Below are 22,438 nucleotides of genomic sequence, written 5' to 3' on the forward strand. Positions count from 1 at the left end.
GATGATGTACAATCAATCAACAAATACAAGAAAAAATGTTCATCATCACTAGCAATTAGAGAAATTCAAATCAAAACTACTCTAAGATTTCATCTCACTCTAGTCAGAATGGCAGCTATTATGAAGACAAACAACAATAAGTGTTGGCGAGGATGTGGGGAAAAAGGTACACTTATACACTGCTGGTGGGATTGCAAATTGGTGTAGCCAATATGGAAAACAGTATGGAGATTTCTTGGAAAATTGGAAATGGAAACACCATTTGTCCCAGTTATCCCTCTCCTCGGTCTATACTCAAAGGACTTAAAAACAGAATACTACAGGGACACAGCCACATCAATGTTTATAGCAGCACAATTCACAATAGCTAAACTGTGGAACCAACCTAGATGCCCTTCAATACATAAATAGATTAAAAAATATGGCATATGTACACAATGGAATATTACTCAGCAATAAAAGAGAATAAAATCATGGTATTTGCATGTAAATGGATGGAGTTGGAGAATGTCATGCTAAGTGAAGTTAGCCAATCCCCCCAAAACAAATGCCAAATGTTTTCTCTGATATAAGGAGGCTGATTCACAGTGGGATAGGGAGTGGGAGCACAGGAAGAGGAATAGATGAACTGCAGTTCCCTTTTTATATTAAGAAATTTTCAATCCATTCCAAATTTGCTAAGAGTTTTTCTCATAATTATTGTGGATTTTCATAGAATGATTTTAATGCAACTATTAGGTGACCATGTTTTTTTCTTCTTTAATTGGTTCAGTGTGGTAGGTTACACTGAATTAAGACAAAACCAAAAACAAAAACAGCTCTTTGGTTCCTAGAATAAAGCCTATGTGGTCAGGAGACAGTGTGTGAATATGCATGCACACACACACCTTAGTTTACAAATATTTTATTAGAATTTCGGCATTAGTTGTCATGTAAGACTGGTCTGTAATATCTGTTTCTTGTTTTATCTTTGCTCGATTTGGAAACTAAAATCAAGAAAAACAAAAGCTTCCCTCTTTTGTTGAAAGTTTTTACTCTTCCTACACCCTAATCTAATAACCTTCTTAATCCTCACTTTCTTTTGAAATATATTTAGATATCTGTTCTTTTTCTCACTTTTTTCATTTTGCTTTATCCAGTTTATCTGGAACATAAATTCCTCAAAAGCAAGCAGTTTGATTCTCCACAGAAATTAGAATTGTGTTGAGCATAAAATGGGCTCAAACAAATCTGTAGAATAAATCAAAGAAGTAAAACCCACTTTTCATTTATCAAATTAGCAACAAAAGAGCTTGAAATGTCCATAATAAGATTTTGGAAAAGAAATGTACACACACACACACATACACACACATATATTAATATAATTTTTCTAAAGAGTGATTTAAAAATAACTAAAAAGCCTTTAAAATGTTGTAGCTTTTGATGAAGCAAGCACATTTCTAGCAATTTATTTTTCTGAAGTAATTCAATAATATGAAAATGCATGACAATTTTTTTTTTACAAATCATTATGTATGATGAAAAATGAAAACCTATAACAACCTAAGTGCTCAATCATCTGAGATTTTTATACAAATTATGACATATGCAGACAATCAAAGAGTATATACTTTTAAATTGCTCTAGAAAGATGTTTAGGATAGATTGTGAATTTTAAAAAGATGGTCAAAATACCTTTTTAATATCTCTTTAGTATCATTTCACTTTGAGCTTAGAAGAACACCCACAAAAAGTTCCTATTATTTATCATTCAGGTATTAGGATTTTAAGGTCTTTTTTTTTTCTTTTTCTTTACTTGTACTTTTTGACCTTTCCACCATCAACGTTGTTTTCTGTAGCAAAACAAATTTAAAAAAAGAGAATTCTAACACCATGGTATTATCAGTTTAATGAAAAATCTCTGGTACTGGAAAGTAAGCAAAGATTCTTTTGTGTGTGTATGTTTCTGTGTGCGCACATGTGTGTACATATGTACTCCTGGGCATGCATAGTACAATTTGTATATAAGGGACATATTGATGTTGCCCAGTATCTAAGTATATTTCTTACTGTGTGAAATATCCAAACAAGTTGGGATAGTCCAGGATAATCTGTTTCCTGGTTCTTTAATACTAATAATGACTCATGTGACATGGGTCCATTCAAACTAGTACTCCACCCAGGACTGTGATTTCCACAATAGTGAAGCAGACATACAGAAACTATTAGAGATTACTCATGAAAGCTGCAATTAAACTGAGACATCAAACTACTACAAGGGTCCAAGGCAGCAGAACACAATGACATGATAAGCCTTATGCCTTTTTTGGTTTCTATTGTTAAGCCTGGTTCTTTACCTTCCTTATACTTTCTATAGAGTCTATGATGTTTCCATTTTCCCTTTTAGACAGAACTGGCTCCTATTGTTTAAAATCAAGAATTCTGACTGGCTACAATGCCTACTAATTATCACCAACACTCTTGCATTTCAGAAATAGACCCTTTTTTCTAGGTAGTTCAAATGTTTACTATAAAAAGAATGACCTTGAGCTGGAGTTGTGGCTCAGTGGTAGAGCACTTCCCTGCCATGTGTGAGGCCCTGGGTTCGATGCTCAGCACTGCATATAAATAAATAAATAAAATAAAATATCCATTTAGAACTAAAAAATATTAAAAACAAAACAAAAAGAATTACCTTTAAACCCACACTAATCAGGTTTGAATACAAGCTGTCATATTTTCTAATTGTGTGGCTCTGGACAATAGACCTAACCTCTCTTAGCCTTAATTTCTTCATCTATAAGTTATTTCAAACATTCAATATGATGTTAAACTTTCACACATTCCCTGTTGATCTCAAATTCCTAAATGTCTATTTCCCAATTTGGTGATTCTCTTACATCTTCACTTTGAACTCATAAGTACCTTTGTTATCTTGAATACTAATGGAAAATACCATCAACTCTTTTTATCTCATCAGGCTGCCAAATTCCTATGATTAAATCTACATGTTTGCTTTCTTCAACAAAATAAATAGGTTGCTGGAGTACTGCTTTAGAAATTAGAAGTAACCCATATAAAGCCAAGCTGCCTCTTTACCAGACTTGTAATGCTGTGTTCAGATAAAAACAAACAGCAGCCTATATTCATGAAGAACTGAAAAGTTAAAAATCACGTTAAATTACCACTGAATTCTCACATAGTAGCAGCATATAGGATTTCATTGCTAACACATATTAAAAGATAAAATCCCCTTTGTCCTCTCCCTAAATCACAAAGCAGGGCAGCTGTCCACTATCTCTTCTCACATACCTAAAACTTCCTCAAACTCTCAAAATTTCACCCAATATGACTTTGTTCTCTAATTAATTTATTTCCTTCTCCAATCTTTATGAATTATTTTTTGCCCATAACCTCCCAATATGAGTCAATCTACCTTTTTTGGCCTTTTCCAATTTCTCCTTTTCCCAATATATAAAATAGCACAAAACTTGACCCTAAAACTTAATAGACTAATGGGGAAAGATTTATTATTTTAAGTGTTCATCCCCACCCTCTGGCCCTTCCAAGATGATTTCTCCTTTCTGTCTCCCTTTCCCTTCCCTGCTATTCCCTCCCCATGCACAATTGTATGGATTTGTGCATGATATATACATGTTTTATTATTATTATTTTTTTGGTACCAGGGTTTGAACTCAGGTGCACTTGACCACTGAGCCACACACCTAGCCCTATTTTGTATTTTATTTAGAGACAGGGTCTTACTGAGTTGCTTAGTACCTTGCTTTTGCTAAGGCTGGCTTTGAACTTGTGATCCTCCAGTCTTAATCTGCAGAGATGCTGGGATTACAGGTGTGTGCCTCTGTACCCAGCCGCCATGATATATTTTAATCTAAAATTTCAATTATGTCTTTATTTTTTTTAAATTTAATTATTTTTTATTGGTTGTTCAAAAAAATTACAAAGCTCTTGACATATCATATTTCACACATTAGATTCAAGTGGGTTATGAACTCCCATTTTTACCCCAAACACAGATTGCAGAATCACATCGGTTACACATCCACATTTTTACATAATGCCATACTAGTAACTGTTGTATTCTGCTGCCTTTCCTATCCTCTACTATCCCCCCTCCCCTCCCCTCCCATCTTCTCTCTCTACCCCATCTACTGTAATTCATTTCTCTCCTTGTTTTTTTTTTTCCCATTCCTCTCACAACCTCTTATATGTAATTTTGTATAACAATGAGGGTCTCCTTCCATTTCCATGCAATTTCCCTTTTCTCTCTCTTTCCCTCCCACCTCATGTCTCTGTTTAATGTTAATCTTTTCCTCCTGCTCTTCCTCCCAGCTCTCTTCTTAGTTGCTCTCATTATATCAAAGAAGACATTTGGCATTTGTTTTTTAAGGATTGGCTAAATGCTTGGTAATTCTATGTTGCCCTGCTTAGTTCTTCTCTCCATTTGCCAGTTCAGATCTTTCTTCCGAGCTCCATTCAAAATTTCCCTGCCTTCTAGATATCTTCATTTGGATTCCTTCAGGGTGTATTTCAACATAAAATTAAGAGAAAGAAAACACATCAGTTTCCCCTAAATATTTCCTCCTGCTTGTATTTTTTTGTCAGCTAACAACTTCTCATTTAGTCAGTCAAACAAAAAGCTTTGGAGTGATCCCTGAGCTCCCTGTATGTTTCACACTCAACATTCCTTAATCATTAATCCCTGACAACTCTCCAAGAATCACAACCAAGAAGTATTTTAATTGAATAAACTTACCATTCTATTCTAGCTTATTAGATATAGTAACTTATTAAGAGGTTTTTATTTTTTAAAAAATATTTATTTATATTTTTAGGTGTAGATGGACACAACACAATGCCTTTTAATTTTATGTGGTGTTGAGGATCGAACTTGGGTCCTGCCCGCGCTAGGCAAGCACTCTACTTGTGAGCCACAATCCCAGCCCAAGAGGTTTTTATTTTTTAAATTTTTTTTAGATACTGGTGGACCTTTATTTTATTAATTTATTTATACGTGGTGCTAAGAATTAAACCCATGTATGTGCCTCATACATGCTAGGCAAGTGCTCTACCACTGAGCCACAACTCCATTTAAAAGAGGTTTTCTTATAAATGCTTAATTAAAAGTAGTTGCTAAACAAAAACAAAACTTTAAAAGGAAAAGCAGTTGGAATAAATATTATCTCTTCTTCCCAATAAAAACAACACCTACCTAAAGCAAATCTCATACTTTCTAAGGCTTTGTTATTATTTTAAAATCTGAATCACCTAATAATTATGTGAATTTCATCATCTATATTTTACAGTTGTGCAAAAGGGTCAAGTATACTTGCCTAAATTCCCTATTGGTAAGAACTTACACTTGAAACAAAACTTCACATTTTTGTTTTGCTTGCTCTTTCTCTAAAAATAGTTCTGTCTCAGAATATTCCATCTAACTAATGCAGATCACATATTCTTCTCAACTCATTCTCTGGGATACATTGTAGATTAGGCCCCAAAACAAGTCTTAATAAGTTTAAGAAGATGTAAGTCATATCAATTATCTTTTGTGACCACAAGAGTATAAAACTAGAAATCAATAACAAAAAAGAACTTCAGGAATTTTAAAAATACATAGAAATTAAACAAGACACTCCTGAATAAACAATGGATATATGACAAAATTAAAAGGGAAATGAAAAATTTCTTGAGGCGAACAAAAATGGAAACACAATACAACAAAACCTATTTAACACAGGCAAAACAGCACAAAGTGGGAAATTCACAGCAATAAACACCTACATCAAAATGATGTTAAGCAACCTGACATTGTACCTCAGGAACTCTATAAAAGTAAGAATTATCCTCAAAATTAATACAAAGAAGCAAATAAAGATGTAAGGAGAAATTAATGATGGAGATCAGGAAAATAAAATATCTATGAAATGAAGAGCTATATTTTTGAAAAGATGACAAATGAAGAGGAAGTCAAACGTTCCTGTTTGAAAACAATATGAACTTTTATACAGAAAATCATAAAGAATCCAGCAAAAAATTTTAAAAACTAATAAATTCAATTAAAATGCACAATAAAAAATCAACATACAAAAATTAGTAGCATTTCTATATATTAATAATAAGTTATCAGAAAAAGAAATCAAGAAAAGAATTCCATTTATAAAATGCGTGTATATGCGTATGCACGCGCACACACAAATAAATTTAAACAACACTGAAAAACTACAAATTGAAGAAGGCAAAATAAATGTAAAGTTTGATTCATGATCATGGACTGAAAAAATTAATATTGTTAAAATGTCCATACCTTCTTCTATGAAGTATCTATTCAGTTCCTTAGCCCATTTGTTAATTGGATTATGTGTTTTTTTTTTTTTGTGTGTGTGTGTGTGTGTGTGTGTGTGTGTGTGTTTGGTGTTGTTTTTTTTGAGTTCTTTATATATTCTGGAGATTAATACTATACCTGAGGTGTATGTGGTAAAGATTTTATCCCATTCTGTAGGCTATCTCTTCACATTATTGTTTCTTTTGCTAAGAAGAAACTTTTAGTTTTAATCCTTCCCATTTATTGACTCTTGATTTTACTTCTTGAGCTTTAGAAGCCTTGTTAAGGAAGTTTATTCCTAAGCCTAAATGGTGACAATTTGGGCTTGTTTTTTCTTCTATTTGGCATAGGGTCTCTGATCTAATGGCTAGGTCCTTGATACACTTTGAGTTGAGCTTCATAGAGGGTGAGAGACAGGGGTTTAATTTCATTTTGCTACACATGGATTTCCAGTTTTCCCAGCACACAATTTGTGTGTCCCAGCACCATTTTGTGTCTTTGGCATCTTTGTCTAGTATGGGGTTTGTCTCTGTGTCTTCTATTCTGTACCATTGGTCTACATTTCTATTTTGGTGCCAATATCATGCCATTTTGTTACTATAGGTTTGTAGTACAGTTTAAGGTCTGGTATTGTGATACCTCCGGTTTCACAAATAACCCAATCAATAAATGGGTTATGGAAAGGAACAGCACTGTGCACAAGAAGAAATATAATCGATCAACAAATATATGAAAAAATGTTCAACATCTCTAGTAATTAGAGAAATGCAAATAAAAACTACTCTAAGAATTCATCTAACTCCAGTCAGAATGGCAATTATTAAGAGTAAAGCAATAATAAATGTTGGTGAGGATGTGGGGATAAAGGTACACTCATATATTGCTGGTGGGACTGCAAATTGGTGCAACCACTGTAGAAAGCAGTATGGAGATTCCTCAGAAAACTTGGAGTGAAACCACCATTTGTCTCAGGTATCCCACTCCTCAGTTTATACCCAAAAGACTTAAAGTCAGCATACTACAGTGACACAGCCACATCAATGTTTAAAATATCTCAATTCACAATAGCAAAACTATGGAACCAACCTAGGTGCCTTTCAACAGATGAATGGATAGAGAAAATGTGGTATACATACACAATAGAATATTTCTCAGCCTTTAAGACAATGAAATAATGGCATTTGTCATTAAATGGATGGAGCTAGAGAATATCAATGCTAAGAGAAATAAACCAATCTTAAAGAATCAAAACCAAATGTTTTCTTTGATATGCAGATGCTAATTCATAATAAGGGAGGGGCTAGGGAAGAATACAGATACTTTGAATTAGAGAAGAGACAGGAGTGAAGGGAGGGGAGGGCATAGGGGATGGGAAGGATACTAGAATGAATTGGACATTAATACCCTATGTGCATATATGACCACACATCTAGTATAATCTTACATTATGCATGACCAGAAGAATGAAAAGGTATACTCCATTTATGTATGATGTGTCAGAATGCATTCAACTGTCATAAGTAATTAGAAAAATTTAAAAAAATGTTCATACTACTTAAAGTGATCTATAGATTCAACAGAAGATTCAGCAGAAGACTGGTGACAGTCTTCACAAAAATAGAAAAGACAATTCTAAAATTGTTACAAACTACAAAAAATACTGAACAGACAAAGCAATTCTAACCACAAAAACAAAGCTGAAGTAATAACACTAATTGATGTCAAAATATAGCACAAACTTAGTAATTAAAACAGTGAGATAATGGCATAAAAACAGACAAATAGACCAATAGGACAGAACAGAGAAACCAGAAAAAAATCCAAGCATATACAGCTAACTGATTTTTGACACAGGCATGAAGAATACACATAGGGAAATGATAACCTCTTCATAAATGGTGCTGTAAAAACTGGACATACACATGAAAAAGAATGAAAACTAGATCTCTTTCTCTCAACATATATAAAAACCAATTCAAAAGGGCTTTAAAATTTGTCTGAAACAATAAAACTACTAAAAGAAAACACTTTATGACATGGGAATGGGCAAGGCTTGTTTTGAATAAGACCTCAAATCACAGGCAACAAAAACAAAAAATAGATAAATGGGATTATATTGAACTAAAAAAATATTTATACAGGAAATGAAGCATTCAGTAGGATAAAGAGGCAATCTATTGAATGGGAGAAAATGTTTTAAAAGTATATATCTGACATGGGGTCAGTATCTAGAATATATAAGAAACTCAGACAACAGCAAAATCATCATCATCATCATCATCATCGTCGTCATCTGATTTTAAAATGGCAAAGACAATTCTCAAAAGAAGATTTGTAAATACACAACAGGTATATGAAAAATACGCAACATCACTAATCATCAAAAAAAAAACAAAACAAAACAAAAAATAATCAAACCACGGTGACATATCACCTTACACAAGTTAAAATGGCTGCTATCTAAAAGACAAAAGATAACAAGCACTGGCAAGGATGTGGAGAAAAGAAAACCTTCCCCTATATGCTGTTGTTGGGAATGTGAATCAGTGTAGTCATTATAGTAAAAAATATGTAGATCTCTCCAAAAACATTAAAAATAAAACTACCTTATGGTCCAGCAACCCTAATACCAAGTGCAAAATTAAAGAAAATATATCATTATGTCAGAGACATCTGTATTTCCCATGTTTATTGAAATACTAGTCACAATATTCAGGGCATGGAAATGACAAGTGTCCATTAGTGATTAACTGATAAAAATGTTTTATATATACACAGTGGAACACTAGTCAGTCATAAAAAGATGAAATCCTGTCATTTGACAGCATGGGTGATCTTGGAGGACATTATGTTAAATTAGAATTAAACAGAAATGTTAAATAAAAAAATCAGAAACGAAAGATAAATAGTGTATTGTCTCTCCAGGTGGAACATTGAAAAGTCAAATTCATAGAAATATAGAGTTGAACAGTCGCTACAAGAGTCTGCGCATGGAGGGATGAAGAGAAATTAGTAGATAATCACAAAATTATGGTCATATAGAAGGAGTAAGTTCTGGTGTTCCCTTACACAGAAGGGTAACAAAGTTAACAATTATGTATAGTGTATTTCAAAAGAGTTCGAAGAGAGGATTTTGAATGTTCCTACCATAAAGAAATAAATGTTTGAGGTGATAGGCATTTTAATTATCCTAATTTTATTATTACATTACGTACACATGTATTAAAACATCACACAGTACTCCATTATTATATACATGTATTACATGTCAATTAGAAAACAAAGACATAACTGTTCTTTTTCATGCAAACAATAATTTGAAAAGTAGAGAAAACAAGGACCTATATGGCCTTTTCTGAGGTTTAGTGGAATGTTCTCCAATAAAGTTCTTTCCCAATATTAGATATTAGGTGATTAACAGGGGGAAAGAGAAGTTCTGAAAAGAACCTAGTTGCCAGACTAAAGCCCAAGGTTTTCTAATACCCAAAAGATTAGGAGAAATTTAATTACTCTTACTTAGAGTGGAATAAAAGTGAGTTAGATTCAATTGTGACCTTGTACCTTCCTGACCTAATTTTTGTTATTCACATATTCCTAGACCCTCATAGTTTGATAAACCATGTTCTAACATTTATTTTCCTTGAAGATGACAAAAGAGTGCTTACAACTTTCAGGAATGTGGGCTATGTAGCTTTCTAAGCTTGTTGTATGGCCTGGTTATGATTCATGGAGTCATACCAAGGAACTTTCATTTGTTAATACATCTATTCCCTGAATCTCAAGCACAGTGTTTAAGTCACTGTTGGTCAACTACCTCTGAGCTACCTCTAAATGGCTGGAACTGCAAATCCAGGACTATTAATAATGAAATAATGCCAACCAAATGTAAACTTCTCGATGGCAAAGTTTTCACCATTATATCATCAGTGCCTACCACAATACCTAGCAAATAGCAGATTTCAATAAGTATTTGTACAATGTATAAATAAACGAATAAAAGAGTAAATAATAATTCCTGAGTACTTTGAACAGTTTGAGCTTTCAATTTTCAAAGACAAAATGCTCAAATACAAAGTTAAATAATGAATTAAAGTTTATTCGTAACTCATGACCCATTGTTTCCTTAATTTTTAAAAAATCAAATAATACAGATTGAATGAGGTGCTATCCATTTCGTGTAAAAATTCTGCTGTTTATATACATACAAAGTTAATGTTATTGTTTAATTACTAATGTTTTATAATGAGTATTTCCATCCATCCTTTCTTTATAAAAGCAATAGTAACAGAAATTAGTAATTGTAACCAAGTTTTCTGACCTAAACTATTATAGACACTACATTATAAGGTTTTACATACATTATCTCATTCACTCTTCACATGAAACTAATGAGATACGCAATATTACCACATTTAACAGATGAAGAAATCAGAGTTTAAAGAAAATTAGCCTACGGTCAGATAAAATCAGTGTAATTCTGAAATAATAGGTATACCCAGAGAGTTAATACATATACATGAACTCAGTACGTTTACCTTCCCTCCAAAGCCAGGCATGAGAGAATATCCATTATTTCAACATTTATTGGGCACCTATTAGGCTCCAGGCACTAAGGTAGGCTCTCTTAAACGTTACCTGCAATTCTGACATAAAATTTAAAAGTGGCACATAGAAATGTTCTTCTCTGTAATCTTAGTGTTGAGAACTACTCTGAAAAGTTTCTCTCTACCCTGCACATGGCTGTATATGGCCTTTTGTTTATCTAAACTACTAAACTATCTTTAAGGCAGGGTGGTACAAGATACATCTTTTTGTATCCCTAAAAATGCCTAGACTGGTTCTTTGCTCATAACAAATTCTTAATCCATGACGTTCCATCATCCCATATATAGGACATCTATCAAAACCTATAAAATTTGAAAATGGGACACAACGGGTTAATAAAAATTGCTGTAAAAATTAACAGTATGCATAATTGAACCCATTTTCCTTAGCTGGAAAAGAATTTAAACAAAATTTTTTATCTCAAGTACTATTGATTATAATGAAGAAAAAGACTTGCATAAATGCCAAAAGCAGGATATAGCTTTATTATTTTAAATATTTTATTTTATTGGTAAATTTTAATAAATTTTTAAAATTTTTGTGGAAACAAATATAAAATCTATTCTGATCAGTTTCATGTTTCTTGTAAATATGCTTCGCTTGCTTTTCATATATCATAACTTAGGAAATGTTCTTTTTACAATGGGGCCTTCTCCGAAGATTTATGTTAGTGTATGTGACTGCACAAAGATAAAAATATTTCATTTCAAAAAGTGAAATAATAATTCTAGAAATGCTATTATATTACAGAAATATATGAACACTTGATTCTGTTAAAATTATATATAAAAAAAGAAACCTCATCCTGATAGAAATTATTTTATTTCCTCATCTGACACTGCAGTTTTCTTACGTAAAAATAAAATCAATCTGAAAGGACAGATTTTAATCTCAGATGCTACCGAGCATTTTTGTTTCTTTTTTCTTTTTGGTGGAAAAGGATATGTGGCAATTCATGCTATGCATTAGAAATCAGAATCTAGACCTAAGTTTACATGATTAATGGGTTTCTATTTAAACAGCCATAAATGTGAATAGCAATTGTAAGAGTGCTTACAAAGAGTTAATGCAACATCAGTCAGTTTACCCTTTATCTTCAGCATTAAATTGCTTTCACTAAAGCATAACATGTTTGAAATCACACACAAAATCCTACATATTACTTAAATATAAAACAAAATAACACAGACACACAGATCCATAACATCATTTTAGCAGATAGGTCAGACATTGATGTTAACTATTCATAGAAAATCCCATTCAATAACCAATTTTTGAAATTACATGTTTGCCCAGTCTACAAATCATTCATTTTTTAAGCATGAGGAAACTCTGAGACTAAAATAGGTCATTATATAGTGGTAATTTTTTTTATAATATTTTATACTAACTATATACACAAATGCTATTTATTTTACTGTGCCTGAGTATTCTCACTAAATATTCTCATCTGGGTTTAAAATCAGAAACTTCCTTAGATTCATTGTTCTTTGGTGGGGTACGTGGGATAGGGGAAGGCTACAGCAGTTTGTTCTGGCTGGGTTTTAAGCACACCAGAAGAGGAAAGGACATTGCTCAGAACACATGCAGTCTGACTATGGTTAATCTTTGTTTTGCTGTTTCTTCTTTGAATTACAATCAAGCAGTTTCTCTGTATTTACATAGGATAGTATTGAAACTGGAACTCCTGGGAGACATAAACTTATTTCACAGAATTAATTTAATTAGTCTGTCCTACTGGCACCCAGGAGTAAGATTTTGGGTGTCTCATATAGTAATATATAACCTTCCAACCTTATAAAATAATCATGGCAATAAAAGGAAGTAACATTTATGTCAACTATGTTCCAGACCCTATGTCCAGGCTTTACATATATTTTCATATTTAACATATAAAACCAATTCCTTCATTTTTACTTTATATATGCTGACATTAATGATCAGAAATTTGAAGCAATACAGTAATAAACAGCAGAGTCAGGAATCAAACCAAGGTTTAAGTGGCTATGATGAAAAGAAGTGAAATGATATACTTGAATGAAAATAATGAAGTGAACAAGTAAATATAAAAGTAGAAAACCTAGGAATTCTGATTCTGGTAATGGTGGAATAATTTGAACCACACTAACCCTCCCATTGCTAAAATGGAAACTGTGGAAACTACTCAAATGAACAAGCAAGAAAGAACTATTTGAAGACAAATTAGAGAGTGACCCCAAATAAGCAGAAACAGAAGAGGATTTGACTATTGAAAGAAAGGAACATCACTAGCCAAAAATCTACATTTACATGGTTTTACCCTGTGGTAGAAAAAGAGCAGGTATAACTGAAGCAGAATGCCACAGTTTTCAGGCTTTGGGTACTGGATGGAAACCAGAAGTCAGGAGTGAAAGAAAGTGGAAAATTAAGGGTGGAGAAAGGGATCTCAGAAAGGGGAATAATACAGGAAGAGTTCCAAAATTTTCATATAAAATTCCAAGGAGGCTGAATCCTAAACTGTAAGTTCATAGGGAAGGAACCTTGCACAAAGTAATAATTTCTGAAAGGCTGAAATAGGGATTTTTGCTGCAGCCCATTACATGAGACAGTTAGGAGTTTGAATCCCACCAAATTAAACTAGCTTAGTAAAACCTCAGGCTTTCCATGGAAATACCCAGAGGGCTACATTTTAAGAGTAAAGATAATACTTCTGTACCAGGGGAGACACTCTAGGATTAAGGATGAAACCAAAACATAACTGTTTCACCAAGATAAAACTTCACTAGAGAAAGGGAAATGTGACTTAATTGTTAGGAAAAAGACAATATTCTTCAGCACAAGATAACAAAAATCTTGAATCTCTAAAGTATTTCATCTATGTCCATTGTATGAGAAAAACTTTTTAGAGATGTGAAGAAATAATAAAATATGACTCAAAAATCTATAGAAAAAGCAGCTTACAGAAGACACTAAGATAACTCAATACAAGTACTTTAAAGCAGTTAGTATAAACACTATAAAGGCAAAGATCATCATAATGAATACAGGAAATTTCAGTAGAGAAACAGAAACAACCACCAAAAAATCGAGTGTATTTTAAAGTGATTAATATGGCAAATTTTATTTTATGTATATTTTATGATCTTTTTTTCAAAGTGAAAACCAAAGAGTTAGAAAGGTATAATATCAAAATGAAAATTAATTGAATGGTTGTAGCAGCAAATTGAAGATAGCAGAGAAACCATCTAGTGAACTTCAGGTTAATAATAATTTTCAAGAACATTTATAAAAATATTTAAAAAAATAAAAGGGTTTTAAGTGACCCATACAACCATTGGATAATATAGGGTAGTCAATCATATATGTATTTGAAGTCCTAGAAGAGAAAGAGAATAGGGAAAGAGAAACATTTGAAGGAATTTTAGCAAATTTCCTCACATTTGGGTTAAAAAAAATTGAATTTGCAGATCCAAAAGCTCAGTAGGCCTCATGTAGGAAATATACAAAGGAAGCTTTATCTAGGCACATAATGTCAAATTGCTGAAAACCAAGGATAAAAAGTAATCTGAAAAAAGACAGTATAATTACTCATCAGTATAATTCAGTTATCATGCAATTGGTTCTATAATTCATATTATCCTTAAAGCCTTATTCCACTTTTTTAGAATTTTATCATTTATAAATACCCACGTATCCCTCATTTGGAGCAAGAGAGCTGTAATGTGATATATTCTAGCTGCAGTGGGAAATATATTTATGTAAAAAAGTAAACATGATTACATGTAATATTATTCTACATATACTAGCTATTTAGGTAAGAGAAAGTTGAAGATATAGATATTAGCAAGAAAGAGGCAATTTTATTCTTACTTCTATGATGACATCAATGTATATCCGAGAAAGCTAAGAAAATCTATAATGAAATTAAGAAAAAAAAGAATTTAGAAAGGTGATAAACTATAAAATTGGTATATGGAAATTGATATAAGCCATTTATATCAATTAATAAGTTAGAAAATAAAAACTATAATAAAAAACATAAAGATAATGTAATTCTAAGTTAGCAAACCATATATATATATGTATATATAGGAAATATACAGTGTTTTAAGATAGATAAAAACAGTATTCTACGATTGTTGGTTCTGCCGAAATTAATCTATTATTTTAATAAAATTCCAATCATAATGACAACAGAATTTTTTTAAGAACTTGAAAGATGATTCTAAATTCAATCTGGTAAGAAATATGCAATGATCTAAAATGTTTTTTTTACAGGAGGACTAAAAAGAAGAAAGAACAGATCAATCTTGTCAGATATTAAAAATATTGCAAAGGTACAGAAATTAAAGAGTTTAGTCCCAGGAAGGAATAGACAAACAAAATGTATCTTGGGAGGATTCTGAAATATACTTGAATATACATAGGATTTTAATATGATAAACCTTCATTTTCAATCAGTTGAAGACAGATTATTCAATAAAAGTTGCTGAGACACTAAGAATTTTAGATAATTTGAAATTTGAAACATAAAAAATTAAGCCATAAGGGTAGAATAAAAATGGTGTTACATATTTTATAATATTGAACATAAGCTTCAGAAACCATAAAAGAAACACTGATAATTTGCCTAAACCAAAATGTAAAATTTTAGTATGGAAAATAAAAATCTAACATAAACTGAGTTGACTGGTAATTAAACTACAGAAAAATATTTGAAACACACGAAAAATGGCATTTTTTATTAGTATAACATGAGCTTTTAGAAATCAATAACAAAGAGACAAAGAGCAGAAATCCAGTGGCAAAAAACAGTGGATTATCTGCATTCATGTAAAAAATGATATAAAAGTATATACAGGTGTGTATTTGTTATGCATATGCACACATGCATTTGCATGTGAATAGATTTCCAAAATGATACAATAAAAGTTAATACAGGTTATCTGTGTGAACTAAAAACAAATTAATAAATAAATTTTACTTTTTAATTCAAACATTTCCATGTTATTTGTTTATTTAAAAATCTATGCGAATGTATTGCTTTTGTAATCCAAAAGCAAAACTTAATATAACCCTACCAGTAATATGCTGATTGAACCAAAGTCTCTTCAGTTCTGTGACCCCACCTTCCTTCTCTCACTGACAGTACTATATGTTGAATTTTATTATAGAGGTAAAACAGTTTTCAGGAGGCAGCAACTCACTAAAAATCCAGTAAAACAAAAAGCAGTAAAATTGTGTAGTAAGGGAAGTTAAGCAAATAAAAGTAGCTCAGTTTTACTTGTAGACATATTTTCCTGTCCTTAAATTGCTTTTGAAGCACACTGGGGGGTGGATGGGTGTGGGAAGAAGGAAACCAGTATTGCTGTTTTCATTTTACTATTTTTAAGTCAGAAGTAGTGTTTCCTTTAGGAATTCCTTTCCCTTCAACTCTTTCTGGGACTCTGGAATCAAATGACTCCCATCCTTCAAGGTACATCACTCTTACACCTCTCTTATGAAGATTTTCCCCTCTACCCACAAGCAATTTTCTTACAGTAAATATGGCTCTCTTGCCTAAGATTCTATCTAATTAATAAATAATGGTTGCCTCAAAAGCAATTCTGTTTGGTAAAGGAGCCATCATGCAAGGTATGACAGTAATTAACATAAGGACTTGAGTCTTATTCTTTTGTAATTATACAATATGTTGTGTATTGCACAGAGTTCTCGGGAAGTTTTTTCCTCCAAAGTCTCAGGGTCAAGAAGACACTTTTTTTATTTTTGACAATCACAAGATGTTTCTTTCTGAATAGGAACAAATATTTCAGCATTCCTGTTTCACACATTTCAGTCAGTTTCTAAATGGTTATAGAAATAAACAACATATACAAATGAAATATGATTATTTCATTTAAGTACCTCCATGATATAATATTGTAGGGATTATTAAGTCTGATGCATTCTGTATTTTTTTGAAATCCATAAATACGTAGTACATAGAAGTTGGCAAAATATATAGATGAATGATACACACAAAGGAAAGACTGTCAATTATATACACACACAGCATATTAGAGTTGAAAGGAACCAGAGATTTCCTAATCCATACAATTCCATAAACCACCCCATCCTATCCCTAGTCAACACCCAAAACTGTCATACTCCTAACAAACAGTCCGTCTCACTGGGAAAACTACTGATGAAAAATCTACCAAACAAATCAATCCATTCCAGTTTCAAAGAAACTCTTGGCGTTGGAATGTAGACATTTGAGTGTAAAAGTACAAATTCTAATACTTTCCCCAGTTGTTGCTGCTATTATTATTATTATTATTATTATTATTATTTTGTTGGTAACACAGAGTATTTACTCCACTTCATACTATATATGGTCTCTACTAACTTAAATTCCTCACTGTTAATTTTAATTTCTCCTAATTAGATTAGTCAATCACTAAGTATATATTTTATTTCCAGTTTTTGCAACGTACTTTATCATCTAAAAGTCCAAAATTGTGTCATCCCCACTTTTCAAAGGTTTTGATTCCTTTATTTTGATTAAATAATACTAAGTCACATAGCCTATAAATGGGAGAATTGAATTTAAACACCAAAAATAGAGACAAAACATCTACGGTTTTAAAAAGCTCTGTAGGTTATGCTGAACCATACTCCTATTAGAGAACCATTGCTCTAGTACTTTAATGAAATATTTAGAAAATCAGTTCTATTCCTTAAGTTCATATTTCTTATGTATTGACTATATATTCCTGAAATACACAGTCAACGAATCATTCAGTGATGCATTCTATAGGCTCCTACCCACTCCCTGCAAATTTCAACCCTCGGCAAAGTCGTACAGGTTACTAGTACTTTAGGAAAGTTTTAGGAAATAAAGTTTTAGGAAATAAAAAAGGATATGTCCACTATCCAGAACTGCAAGCTCTCTAGTTCTTGTCTGTTTTTTTATACCAAATTTAGGAAAAATATTTTACCTGAAAGGTTTATGAATGAATTGCCTTATTTGAGTTCTCCTTTCGGATGCTATTTACAAGCAAATGGGCTGATTATAATATCCTTCTTTTGATTCATAAGCATTTATTAAGTACTTACTATATGCAAAGAGTATTTTGAAACAAGTATTACCTAGTGACAGAAGTATGTTTGAGAAATTTTATGTATTTCATCCAAGAATGCTTTATATACCTTTCCTTTCAGAAGCTCAAAGAAAAGACAATGCACATAAAATCCTTTTCTTAAATTGATGAAATAAGGGTGCACACCCTGTGTAAGTTTTATGGCCTTAAATACCTGTGACAATTGTCTAATTATATGAGATATGACCAAAAATAATATACAATGATACAATGTACTAATGACCTATATATCACATATTGAGTTAGATATTAGAAAAAAAACTTCAGTTGAATGATCTTTACTAGAATATGCAGTAGAATTAATGTTGAATCTACTTAACAAAGTTGTTCATTTTGAAACATCAACAATTTTTCTCAATTTCAAGTTAAAGTGAAATTTTTACTCATGAAAACAAAAAGTAGCCTTGGTTTATAATAAAGGAAGTGTTACCTTTGTTTACTTACAACATGTAACTATGAGTAAAATTGTAAATATAAATGCTGTATTTTCTCTAAAGTCTTTAAGGAAACTCATTTTTTATATATGTAATAGCTAGCCTTTGATCATAAATCTCTGTAAGTCTATTATTTGAACTCTATCAGGTAAACAAAAAAAAGATACTATGGCTTTATAATTACACAAAATAGAGTTAATAGTGTTTAGATAGGAATTATTAAAAAACCATGCTTAATAAATGGTGCTAAAAATATTCATAAGCAAAACAAGTATATTTACCCATGGACCATGTTGTCTCATAAATGAAACAGCCTCTTTCTTCTAGAGGCTAAACTGAATATTCAGAAGTAAATTTCTCTTTTAAAATTCATTTTCCTCCTTAAACCTATTTGAAATTAAAATTGAGAAAATATATATAAGATAGTGTTATGAGTTGAATTATGTTACCCCAAAAGGTATGTTCAAGTCCTAAGTCCCAGTATCCATGAATGTGAACTTATTTGGAAACACTGAACAATATATGCCAATGTAATCAAGTTATGATGAAGTCATATTGAATAAGGGTGAGCCTTAATTCAATGTGACTGTGTACTTATAAGAAGAGGAAAAGAGTCATAGATACACAGGGAGAAGCTATGTGATGATGAAGGCAGAGACAACAGAAATGGAACGCCAAGCCCTGCCAACTCCAGAAGCCAAGCCAAAGACATGGAACAAAATTCTTCTCTCCTGGTTTCAAACAATATGGTTTAATTGATAACTTAATTTTGGACTTGTAGACTCCATGAGAGAATAATTTTTGTTAATTTAAGTCACCAAGTTTGTGGTTATTTGCTAAAGTGACCAAAGAAATCAATAGAACAAAACTGTCAAATCAAATCAGTTACTCAGATTAAATAAACATCTGATTAATATATATATGTATATGTATGTATATATAAAACAAATTACTGAAGACGATTCTTCAAATCATTTTGCCCTATAAATAGAGTATTTCTCCAAATAGTTATGGTCAACATAAAGTTAAAATTTCAGTGAGCTCATAAACACCTAAAATTTCTTGCAAAATTTGAAATGTATGTAGTTTTCATGAGGCTTAGTTTAAGAATGACCAGTGTGTGCGTGTGTGGTGCTGGGGACACAACTTAGGGCCTTAATAGGCAAATACGATATCAGTAAGCTTCTGTTTCAGCCCTTGTTAAAATTTTATGACAAGACAGAATCTTGCTAAATTGCCCAGGCTGTCTTCTAACTTGTAATCCTCCTTCCTCAATTTCTCTAGTAGCTGGAATTAGAGGCATGTGCCATAAGGCCTGTTATGTTTTCTAATGCTGATTTCTGGATAAAATGCATTTGTACACTTATATTTTAATTTTTTTAGTACTGGAGGCTGAACCCAGGGATGCTTTACAAATCAGCTACATCCTCAGACCATTTTTTTTTTTTTTTTTAATTTGGAGACAGGGTCTTGCTGAGTTGCTGAGGCTGGTCTTGAAATTGTAATTCTCCTGCCTCAGCCTCCTGAGTTGCTGGGATTATAGGAGTGTGATACTGTGCCCAGAACACTTACATTTTTTTTTTTTAATTTTTTAGTTGTACATAGACATGATATCTTTTTTTATTTTATTTATTTATTTTTATGTGGTGCTGAGCATCAAACCCAGTCCCTCACATGTTTTAGGCAACTTTTCTACCACTGAGCTACATCCCCAGACCCACACTTACATATTTTTAAATATGAAGTTCTTATTGGGAGACTTTGATGTGAATAAAATTTAGCAGCAGGACAATAAAGGTCTGTCTGTGTGTGTGTGTGTGTGTGTGTGTGTGTGTATGTGTGTGTAGAGAAAGAGAGAGAGAGGAATCTGACATGAATAATGGACAAATTCATTATTCTTTTATAAAAGTTGAGATTACTATGAGTTGAGATTACTATGAGGAAACCTATTTTTAACATTTTCAAAAGTAGAATAATGATATCACCTATTTATTGAATTACATGTTAGGCAAGTGCTAGGTACCTGAATATTAACTATCCTATTTAATACTCAACATTACATTATTATTAGCATCCAATATTTAAAGATATACAAAATGGGGGTCAAAGAGAGTCAATAATTTAACCAAGGTCATACAGCTGGTGAATCGCATAGTTGGTCAGTCAGCCTTAATCTGTTCTGTAAATTCATGTTCTTCGATTGCAGGTTTATAAATCATAACTGTGATATTCTAATTTCCTTTCTAATTTCTAAGTTTTTATTATTATAGCCTGAAAATAATTTTAGAATTTATGGGAAATAAATAAGATAGCACTTTGGATCAGAATTATAAGTATCTGTGCTTTTTAATGACATGGTCATAAATAGAATGAAGTTAATAAACAAAGGGGTGGATTCTTAATAATGTGCAAGAAATAGAATTTAAAGCTATCTTACACAGATAAGCTGCAATGGCTAAAGAATAACTAAAACTGAAAATGAGATGATATGTGGATGAATTAAATATGAAAATGTTAGAGAAAGATATTTGATAGTAGGTTGTTTGTGGAGAACCATGATTTACAGGAATAATTTCTATTAATTAAGAATGGTTGGGTTGGGCCTATTGCTCAGTGGTAAGAATGCTCGCCTGGCATGTGTGAGGCACTGGGAAGGATCCTCAGCACCACATAAAAATAAAATAAAGGTATTCTGTCCATCTACAACTAAAAAAAAGATCAAATTTTAGTATTTAAAAAAATATTTAAGTGAAAATTTTTAAGTGGTTACATCAAACTAGGATAATTCTGAGAAAAGAAGTTTTAGAAATAGTTACTTAATGAAAGTAGATAAAAGGTTAAAAGAAAGAATCTCCTATTCTTGAGAGTCGTTACACTAAATTGGATTGCTGAAGGAAGCAGTAGAATCTGTTTTTTTGAAGATCCTTACAAATGGAAGGCATATATCATCAGTAGTTCAGAAAGGCTCAGGTGTGTCTCTGCCAGAAGGAAGCCAGTGGATGACCACTTCATGGTTTTTTAAGGCCCAGTGACTGCCTAATAATACTATTGTGATAACTGTGAGGCAAGGGCAACACAGCTGTTTTTTCTCTGGTAATCAGGATTTGCTGTCCAAAAAGTTGCAGAATAAATTGAATGTAATTAGATGAAATTTCCCCCAACAGAAAAGCAAGAATTAATTTTGATTCTAGTTACTGAAAGAAAACTCTGAAGCTTTCTCTGGACTTTTTAAACATTTATGGTCTCCTTTACTTACAGAAAGCATTCCTTTATGTACAACTTAAAAAGAGACACATTTACTGGATAACTTTAGACCTATAAGTTGAAATAACACTATGTAAAATGTTCTGAGTATATCTAGTTTTTGTGGTTGTATAAAATTTGTTGACAAATTCAATTTTAGTGTATTTATAGTTAAATTTTTAGAATTTATTTTTATTTCATTTTATCTTCATCTACTTATGTCTATTTTTCATGAATATGGAGATTGCCGATTACACACACACACACACACACACACACGCACACACATACACACACACATTTTTTTTTTTTCCTCTTAAGAATGGTCAATTTCTTTCTAAGCAAATTTTTCCTTTAAAGGGTAATGTAATTAATTTCAATTTTGATGATGGCATTGTGGTCCATAATCCTTGTCCAACTACTCTTCCAGAAGCAATAGTGGCTGCCATGAAATTAAATAAAAGGTCAGTGAAATCTTTTAATGCAGAATTCTTACAAATATAAATCTGTGAGGGACATAAAGGGATGGCTTCCCAAGATTTTGGATCACTTTAGAATAAATATAAGGGAGGAAAAGATGCAGAATTATTTAAACTAAAAAGAAAAAAATTCACAAACGACTGGGATAATTCTAAAGTAAGTAGAAATTAATCTCCAAATATATTTAGTGCTTGCAGTTACATGATATATGTATCCAGGTAGATACA

At 31.9% G+C, this 22,438-nt stretch overlaps 1 protein-coding gene across 6 annotated transcripts in view; it reads right to left on the reverse strand.

Annotated features, from left to right (window-relative positions):
* The window catches only part of Mbd5 (methyl-CpG binding domain protein 5), a 406,311-nt gene that overhangs the window by 212,362 nt on the left and 171,511 nt on the right, over positions 1–22,438 (reverse strand). The window lies entirely within an intron of this gene.

This window comes from Callospermophilus lateralis, chromosome 9 (genome assembly GCF_048772815.1).
Source record: "Callospermophilus lateralis isolate mCalLat2 chromosome 9, mCalLat2.hap1, whole genome shotgun sequence".
NCBI classification, from domain to species: Eukaryota; Metazoa; Chordata; class Mammalia; order Rodentia; family Sciuridae; genus Callospermophilus; species Callospermophilus lateralis.